Source organism: Cherax quadricarinatus, chromosome 3, assembly GCF_038502225.1.
Source record: "Cherax quadricarinatus isolate ZL_2023a chromosome 3, ASM3850222v1, whole genome shotgun sequence".
NCBI classification, from domain to species: Eukaryota; Metazoa; Arthropoda; class Malacostraca; order Decapoda; family Parastacidae; genus Cherax; species Cherax quadricarinatus.
Window position 1 is genome coordinate 60,983,092 of NC_091294.1, and position 9,824 is coordinate 60,992,915.

Sequence of the window (9,824 nt, forward strand, 5' to 3'; positions counted from 1 at the left end):
CGCAAGATGCTACATATAACCGGGATCCCTCCCTTATACGTGACTACTGCCAGTGTCTATGGCTGACCTGTACTTATCCAGTAGCTCCTGTCTCCTGCCCTTCCTAATGTCATTACCCCAAGCACTAAGGCAGATAATGGGCTTGTTCCCATTACTTGACATAATATTATCCAACCTGCTGACTATATCACCAACACCAGCTCCTGGAAGGCACACCCTCTGTTTAACCTTTCTATCTCTGTTACAAAAATAATGGTCCATATATCTTACCTGAGAATCTCCTATAATTAGAATATTCTTACCTTGATTAGCAGGGGAATCAGTGATACTTTCAACCTCACTAACCACTGAAGTACTCTCGTCCTGGAGAACAGAGAATCGATTTCCTACCTTCACATCTTCTCTGTTAACCCTCCTTATTTTCCTTCTTTCTGAACTGTGAACCACTTGCCACTTAAAGTGGCTGCCACTATCACTGCTGGTGACCATTTCCTCTTTACCGGCTAAATCCATCTCAAACTCACTCCCAAACCCATCTAGGCGAAGCTTCAGCCTCCTATTTTCCTCCTGAAGAAGTACAACCTCCTTCTTCAACACCTGAACCTGAGATTCTAAAACACTACAACAAGCCATGGTGCTAACTCCCAGAGAGCTTAGGACAGGTATGACCACACGTAATCACTGACCTCACCCCCTGATACAAGACACACTCCCTTGATAAAATACACACCTCTTGATGAAAGACATACCCCCTGATACGAGGCACACCCCTTAATACAGGACACCCTCCTGATACACGACACACCCCACTGTTACAAGACACACCCCCTGATACAAGACACACCCCATGATACAAGACACATCCCCTGACACACAACACACTTCCCTGATACAAGACACACCCCATGATACAAGACACATCCCCTGACACACAACACACTTCCCTGATACAAGACACACCCCCTGATACAAGACACACCCCCTGATACACGAGACCCACCACTACCTAACAGCTGCTACACAACACATCAGTAACATCAGTCAACAACTTTTGTCTCAAGTCGTGTCTTACATACGAAACATTGTCTTTCAGACATGTGTGTGAGTGCGCTAAACCCGACAAAGTCATGCAGCACCTGTGAAAAGGAACCTGGGTCGACTCCCCCAAAAGGAGAGTAGCTCCTAGACCTTGGAACAAGAGCTCTTCACTAACAAAAAGCTATCTCTCGTGAAGAGTTTATTTACTGAAGTGTGTTCCTGGGGTGTGTTCGTGAGGTGTGTCCGTGAAGTGTGTGGATGGTGTGTACGTGAAGTGTGTTCGTGAAGTGCGTTCCTGAAGTGTGTTTGTGAAGTGCGTTCCTGAAGTGTGTTTGTGAAGTGGGTTCGTCAAGTGCTCATGTAATATTTATTCACTTGGAATTTTAAGGTTTCTCTAAGGAATGTTAAGTTGAAGAAAGTGACTCTTCCTGCCAGTGTCTCCTGTACACCAGCTGGGACAGTGACTCTTCCTGCCAGTGTCTCCTGTACACCAGCTGGAGCAGTGACTCTTCCTGCCAGTGTCTCCTGTACACCAGCTGGGACAGTGACTCTTCCTGCCAGTGTCTCCTGTACACCAGCTGGGGCAGTGACTCTTCCTGCCAGTGTCTCCTGTACACCAGCTGGGACAGTGACTCTTCCTGCCAGTGTCTCCTGTACACCAGCTGGGACAGTGACTCTTCCTGCCAGTGTCTCCTGTACACCAGCTGGGACAGAGACTCTTCCGGCCAGTGTCTCCTGTACACCAGCTGGGACAGTGACTCTTCCTACCAGTGTCTCCTGTACACCAGCTGGGACAGTGACTCTTTCTGCCAGTGTCTCCTGTACACCAGCTGGGACAGTGACTCTTTCTGCCAGTGTCTCCTGTACACCAGCTCGGACAGAGACTCTTCCGGCCAGTGTCTCCTGTACACCAGCTGGGACAGTGACTCTTCCTACCAGTGTCTCCTGTACACCAGCTGGGACAGTGACTCTTCCTGCCAGTGTCTCCTGTACACCAGCTGGGACAGAGACTCTTCCGGCCAGTGTCTCCTGTACACCAGCTGGAACAGTGACTCTTCATACCAGTGTCTCCTGTACACCAGCTGGGACAGTGACTCTTCCTACCAGTGTCTCCTGTACACCAGCTGGGACAGTGACTCTTCCTGCCAGTGTCTCCTGTACACCAGCTGGGACAGAGACTATTCCTGCCAGTGTCTCCTGTACACCAGCTGGGACAGTGACTCTTCCTGCCAGTGTCTCCTGTACACCAGCTGGGACAGTGACTCTTCCTACCAGTGTCTCCTGTACACCAGCTGGGACAGTGACTCTTCCTGCCAGTGTCTCCTGTACACCAGCTGGGACAGAGACTCTTCCTGCCAGTGTCTCCTGTACACCAGCTGGGACAGTGGCTCTTCCTGCCAGTGTCTCCTGTACACCAGCTGGGACAGTGACTTTTCCTACCAGTGTCTCCTGTACACCAGCTGGGGCAGTGACCCTTCCGGCCAGTGTCTCCTGTACACCAGCTGGGGCAGTGACTCTTCCTGCCAGTGTCTCCTGTACACCAGCTGGGACAGTGACTCTTCCTGCCAGTGTCTCTTGTACACCAGCTGGGACAGTGACTCTTCCTGCCAGTGTCTCCTGTACACCAGCTGGGACAGTGACTCTTCCTGCCAGTGTCTCCTGTACACCAGCTGGGACAGTGACTCTTCCTGCCAGTGTCTCCTGTACACCAGCTGGGACAGTGACTCTTACGGCCAGTGTCTCCTGTACACCAGCTGGGACAGTGACTCTTCCTACCAGTGTCTCCTGTACACCAGCTGGGACAGTGACTCTTCCGGCCAGTGTCTCCTGTACACCAGCTGGGACAGTGACTCTTCCTAACAGTGTCTCCTGTACACCAGCTGGGACAGTGACTCTTCCTGCCAGTGTCTCCTGTACACCAGCCGGGACAGTGACTCTTCCTACCAATGTCTCCTGTACACCAGCTGGGACAGTGACTCTTCCTAACAGAGTCTCCTGTACACCAGCTGGGACAGTGACTCTTCCTGCCAGTGTCTCCTGTACACCAGCTGGGACTGATTCTTCCTGCCAGTGTCTCCTGTACACCAGCTGGGACAGTGACTCTTCCGGCTAGTGTCTCCTGTACACCAGCTGGGACAGTGGCTCTTCCGGCCAGTGTCTCCTGTACACCAGCTGGGGCAGTGACTCTTCCTGCCAGTGTCTCCTGTACACCAGCTGGGACAGTGACTCTTCCTACCAGTGTCTCCTGTACACCAGCTGGGACAGTGACTCTTCCTGCCAGTGTCTCCTGTACACCAGCTGGGACAGTGACTCTTCCTGCCAGTGTCTCCTGTACACCAGCTGGGACTGATTCTTCCTGCCAGTGTCTCCTGTACACCAGCTGGGGCAGTGACTCTTCCTGCCAGTGTCTCCTGTACACCAGCTGGGACAGTGACTCTTCCTACCAGTGTCTCCTGTACACCAGCTGGGACAGTGACTCTTCCGGCCAGTGTCTCCTGTACACCAGCTGGGACAGTGACTCTTCCTGCCAGTGTCTCCTGTACACCAGCTGGGACTGATTCTTCCTGCCAGTGTCTCCTGTACACCAGCTGGGACAGTGACTCTTCCGGCCAGTGTCTCCTGTACACCAGCTGGGACAGTGACTCTTCCGGCCAGTGTCTCCTGTACACCAGCTGGGGCAGTGACTCTTCCTGCCAGTGTCTCTTGTACACCAGCTGGGACAGTGACTCTTCCTGCCAGTGTCTCCTGTACACCAGCTGGGACAGTGACTCTTCCTGCCAGTGTCTCCTGTACACCAGCTGGGACAGTGACTCTTCCTGCCAGTGTCTCCTGTACACCAGCTGGGACAGTGACTCTTACGGCCAGTGTCTCCTGTACACCAGCTGGGACAGTGACTCTTCCTACCAGTGTCTCCTGTACACCAGCTGGGACAGTGACTCTTCCGGCCAGTGTCTCCTGTACACCAGCTGGGACAGTGACTCTTCCTAACAGTGTCTCCTGTACACCAGCTGGGACAGTGACTCTTCCTGCCAGTGTCTCCTGTACACCAGCTGGGACAGTGACTCTTCCTACCAGTGTCTCCTGTACACCAGCTGGGACAGTGACTCTTCCTAACAGTGTCTCCTGTACACCAGCTGGGACAGTGACTCTTCCTGCCAGTGTCTCCTGTACACCAGCTGGGACTGATTCTTCCTGCCAGTGTCTCCTGTACACCAGCTGGGACAGTGACTCTTCCGGCCAGTGTCTCCTGTACACCAGCTGGGACAGTGGCTCTTCCGGCCAGTGTCTCCTGTACACCAGCTGGGGCAGTGACTCTTCCTGCCAGTGTCTCCTGTACACCAGCTGGGACAGTGACTCTTCCTACCAGTGTCTCCTGTACACCAGCTGGGACAGTGACTCTTCCTGCCAGTGTCTCCTGTACACCAGCTGGGACAGTGACTCTTCCTGCCAGTGTCTCCTGTACACCAGCTGGGACTGATTCTTCCTGCCAGTGTCTCCTGTACACCAGCTGGGGCAGTGACTCTTCCTGCCAGTGTCTCCTGTACACCAGCTGGGACAGTGACTCTTCCTACCAGTGTCTCCTGTACACCAGCTGGGACAGTGACTCTTCCGGCCAGTGTCTCCTGTACACCAGCTGGGACAGTGACTCTTCCTGCCAGTGTCTCCTGTACACCAGCTGGGACTGATTCTTCCTGCCAGTGTCTCCTGTACACCAGCTGGGACAGTGACTCTTCCGGCCAGTGTCTCCTGTACACCAGCTGGGACAGTGACTCTTCCGGCCAGTGTCTCCTGTACACCAGCTGGGGCAGTGACTCTTCCTGCCAGTGTCTCCTGTACACCAGCTGGGACAGTGACTCTTCCTACCAGTGTCTCCTGTACACCAGCTGGGGCAGTGACTCTTCCTGCCAGTGTCTCCTGTACACCAGCTGGGACAGTGACTCTTCCTGCCAGTGTCTCCTGTATATCAGCTGGGACAGTGACTCTTCCTGCCAGTGTCTCCTGTACACCAGCTGGGACAGTGACTCTTCCTGCCAGTGTCTCCTGTATACCAGCTGGGACAGTGACTCTTCCGGCCAGTGTCTCCTGTACACCAGCTGGGACAGTGACTCTTCCTGCCAGTGTCTCCTGTATACCAGCTGGGACAGTGACTCTTCCGGCCAGTGTCTCCTGTACACCAGCTGGGACAGTGACTCTTCCTGCCAGTGTCTCCTGTATACCAGCTGGGACAGTGACTCTTCCTACCAGTGTCTCCTGTACACCAGCTGGGACAGTGACTCTTCCTACCAGTGTCTCCTGTACACCAGCTGGGACAGTGACTCTTCCTACCAGTGTCTCCTGTACACCAGATTGGACAGTGACTCTTCCGGCCAGTGTCTCCTGTACACCAGCTGGGACAGTGACTCTTCCTACCAGTGTCTCCTGTACACCAGCTGAGACAGTGACTCTTCCTGCCAGTGTCTCCTGTACACCAGCTGGGACAGTGACTCTTCCTACCAGTGTCTCCTGTACACCAGCTGGGACAGTGACTCTTCCTACCAGTGTCTCCTGTACACCAGCTGGGACAGTGACTCTTCCGGCCAGTGTCTCCTGTACACCAGCTGGGACAGTGACTCTTCCTACCAGTGTCTCCTGTACACCAGCTGGGACAGTGACTCTTCCTACCAGTGTCTCCTGTACACCAGCTGGGACAGTGACTCTTCCTGCCAGTGTCTCCTGTACACCAGCTGGGACAGTGACTCTTCCGGCCAGTGTCTCCTGTACACTAACAGGGACAGTGACTCTTCCTGCCAGTGTCTCCTGTACACCTGCTGGGACAGTGACTCCTCCGGCCAGTGTCTCCTGTACACCAGCTGGGACAGTGACTCTTCCTACCAGTGTCTCCTGTACACCAGCTGGGACAGTGACTCTTCCGGCCAGTGTCTCCTGTACACCAACTGGGACAGTGATTCTTCCTACCAGTGTCTCCTGTACACCAGCTGGGACAGTGACTCTTCCGGCCAGTGTCTCCTGTACACCAGCTGGGACAGTGACTCTTCCTGCCAGTGTCTCCTGTACACCAGCTGGGACAGTGACTCTTCCTACCAGTGTCTCCAGTACACCAGCTGGGACAGTGACTCTTCCGGCCAGTGTCTCCTGCACACCAGCTGGGACAGTGACTCTTCCTACCAGTGTCTCCTGTATACCAGCTGGGACAGTGACTCTTCCGGCCAGTGTCTCCTGTACACCAGTTGGGACAGTGACTCTTCCTACCAGTGTCTCCTGTACACCAGCTGGGACAGTGACTCTTCCTACCAGTGTCTCCTGTACACCAGCTGGGACAGTGACTCTTCGTACCAGTGTCTTCTGTACACCAGCTGGGACAGTGACTCTTCCGGCCAGTGTCTCCTGTACACCAGCTGGGACAGTGACTCTTCCTACCAGTGTCTCCTGTACACCAGCTGGGACAGTGACTCTTCCTACCAGTGTCTCCTGTACACCAGCTGGGACAGTGACTCTTCCGGCCAGTGTCTCCTGTACACCAGCTGGGACAGTGACTCTTCCGGCCAGTGTCTCCTGTACACCAGCTGGGACAGTGACTCTTCCGGCCAGTGTCTCCTGTACACCAGCTGGGACAGTGACTCTTCCGGCCAGTGTCTCCTGTACACCAGCTGGGACAGTGACTCTTCCGGCCAGTGTCTCCTGTACACCAGCTGGGAGAGTGACTCTTCATACCAGTGTCTCCTGTACACCAGCTGGGACAGTGACTCTTCCGGCCAGTGTCTCCTGTACACCACCTGGGACAGTGACTCTTCCTGCCAGTGTCTCCTGTACACCAGCTGGGACAGTGACTCATCCTACCAGTGTCTCCTGTATACCAGCTGGGACAGTGACTCTTCCTGTCAGTGTCTCCTGTACACCAGCTGGGACAGTGACTCTTCCTGCCAGTGTCTCCTGTATACCAGCTGGGACAGTGACTCTTCCGGCCAGTGTCTCCTGTACACCAGCTGGGACAGTGACTCTTCCTACCAGTGTCTCCTGTACACCAGCTGGTACAGTGACTCTTCCTACCAGTGTCTCCTGTACACCAGCTGGGACAGTGACTCTTCCTACCAGTGTCTCCTGTACACCAGCTGGTACAGTGACTCTTCCTACCAGTGTCTCCTGTACACCAGCTGGGACAGTGACTCTTCCTACCAGTGTCTCCTGTACACCAGCTGGGACAGTGACTCTTCCTACCAGTGTCTCCTGTACACCAGCTGGGACAGTGACTCTTCCGGCCAGTGTCTCCTGTACACCAGCTGGGACAGTGACTCTTCCTACCATTGTCTCCTGTACACCAGCTGGGACAGTAACTCTTCCTACCAGTGTCTCCTGTACACCAGCTGGGACAGTGACTCTTACTGCCAGTGTCTCCTGGACACCAGCTGGGACAGTGACTCTTCTCGTTAGTGTCTCCTGTACACCAGCTGGGACTGTGACTCTTACTGCCAGTGTCTCCTGGACACCAGCTGGGACAGTGACTCTTCTCGTTAGTGTCTCCTGTACACCAGCTGGGACAGTGACTCTTACTGCCAGTGTCTCCTGGACACCAGCTGGGACAGTGACTCTTCCTGCCAATGTCTCCTGGACACCAGCTGGGACAGTGACTCGTCCTGCCAATGTCTCCTGGACACCAGCTGGGACATTGACTCTTCCCGCTAGTGTCTCCTGGACACCTGCTGGGACAATGACTCTTCCTGTCAGTTTCTCCTGGACACCAGCTGGGACAGTGACTCTTCGTGCCAATGTCTCCTGGACACCATATGGGACAGTGACTCTTCCGGCCAGTGTCTCCTGGACACCAGCTGGGACAGTGACTCTTACCGTTAGTGTCTCCTGGACACCAGCTGGGACAGTGACTCTTCCTGCCAGTGTCTCCTTAACACCAGCTGGAACAGTGACTCTTCCCGTTAGTGTCTCCTGGACACCAGCTGTGACAGTGACTCTTCCTGCCAGTGTCTCCTGGACTCCAACTGGGACAATGACTCTTCCTGCCATTGTCTCCTGGACACCACCTGGGACAGTGACTCTTCACACCAGTGTCTTCTGGGCACCAACTGGGACAGTGACACTAGACTGTAGGGAGTGACACCAGACAGGAGGTAGTGACATGGGACTGGAGCTAGTGACATGAGACTGGAGGGAGTGACACCAGATTGGAGGGAGTGACACCAGACTGGAGGGAGTGACACCAGACTGGAGGGAGTGACACCAGACTGGAGCGAGTGACACCAGACTGTAGGGAGTGACACCAGACTGGAGGGAGTGACACCAGACTGGAGGGAGTGACACCAGACTGGAGGGAGTGACACCAGACTGGAGGGAGTGACACCAGACTGGAGGGAGTGACACCAGACTGGAGGGAGTGACACCAGACTGGACGGAGTGACACCAGACTGGAGGGAGTGACACCAGACTGGAGGGAGTGACACCAGACTGGAGCGAGTGACACCAGACTGGAGGGAGTGACACCAGACTGGAGGGAGTGACACCAGACTGGAGGGAGTGACACCAGACTGGAGCGAGTGACACCAGACTGGAGGGAGTGACACCAGACTGGAGGGAGTGACACCAGACTGGAGGGAGTGACACCAGACTGGAGGGAGTGACACCAGACTGGAGGGAGTGACACCAGACTGGAGGGAGTGACACCAGACTGGAGGGAGTGACACCAGACTGGAGGGAGTGACACCAGACTGGAGGGAGTGACACCAGACTGGAGGGAGTGACACCAGACTGGAGGGAGTGACACGAGACTGGAGGGAGTGACACCAGACTGGAGGGAGTGACACCAGACTGGAGGGAGTGACACCAGACTGGAGGGAGTGACACGAGACTGGAGGGAGTGACACCAGACTGGAGGGAGTGACACCAGACTGGAGGGAGACATACACGAGGGAGGGGGGACGTTAGTGTTACATGAGAAGGGAGAAAAATACAGGACAGGTGGAAGTGACGTGAGACATGAGGGAAGGTGGGAGGGAGGGAGGGAGAGAGAGTGGGAGTATTTAAGGGTGGGAGAGAGGGTACAGACACTTCACACACGTCTACATACACTCACCTGTGGCACTGTCCGTCTTACAGGGAGGGTCGGGTCCTGCTGGCACTGTCTGGCACTTCCTCGGGTAGTTTAGAAGTAGCCTCAAGCCAGTCTCTGGCTGGCAGTCACTAGCAGGTGTTTCACCTGCAGGTGTCCCGCAGGAGGCGCTGCCGGGGACACCTGCAACAGCAGTCACTACACTGCATCACAGTCAGCAAGCTGTGCTCATCAAGTTATTAAACGCACTTGATCACTTTAATAACAAAAAAACATATACACACACGTTTATTCCTTTGTATCTGTCATGTTTTATATGCAGTTACGAGCATTGGTGTTGTGAGTGCGTGAGGGTGAGTGTGTACGTGTGAGGGTGAGTGTGGGTGTGTGTGTGTGGTGTGAGAGACAGAGTGTGTGGGTGGCGTAACACGGCAGCGATGGAGGACGTGGTAGGTTCACGACGTCCAGGATGGCACTGACGGCACTAGTGGCACCCTGCCGCTGCTGCTGCTACTGCCGCCTGTCTCCCACCCTACCACAAGCCGCGCCCCTCCCACCCATCTCTCCCACCCATTCAAAACAAACCTCTCACTCACCTTCAGTTTTGATGAACGAGGCAGTCATTAGTTGCTCGTTCTGACTTAATCCTTCCACTGCTAAATGGTTAATTGTAATTTCATTCATCTTTACCCAGCCAGCTGGGGGTAAAATCCGATATATGGTAATGAAT

The 9,824-nt window shown here is 54.6% G+C and overlaps 1 protein-coding gene across 1 annotated transcript in view; it reads right to left on the bottom strand.

Annotated features, from left to right (window-relative positions):
- Positions 1–9,567, bottom strand: part of LOC128706178 (neuroglian) — a gene marked incomplete in the record, with an annotated part of 1,637,481 nt that extends 1,627,914 nt beyond the window's left edge. Inside the window, 1 exon segment of the mRNA XM_070093335.1 lies at positions 9,119–9,567.
- Between the last annotated feature and the right edge of the window lie 257 nt (positions 9,568–9,824).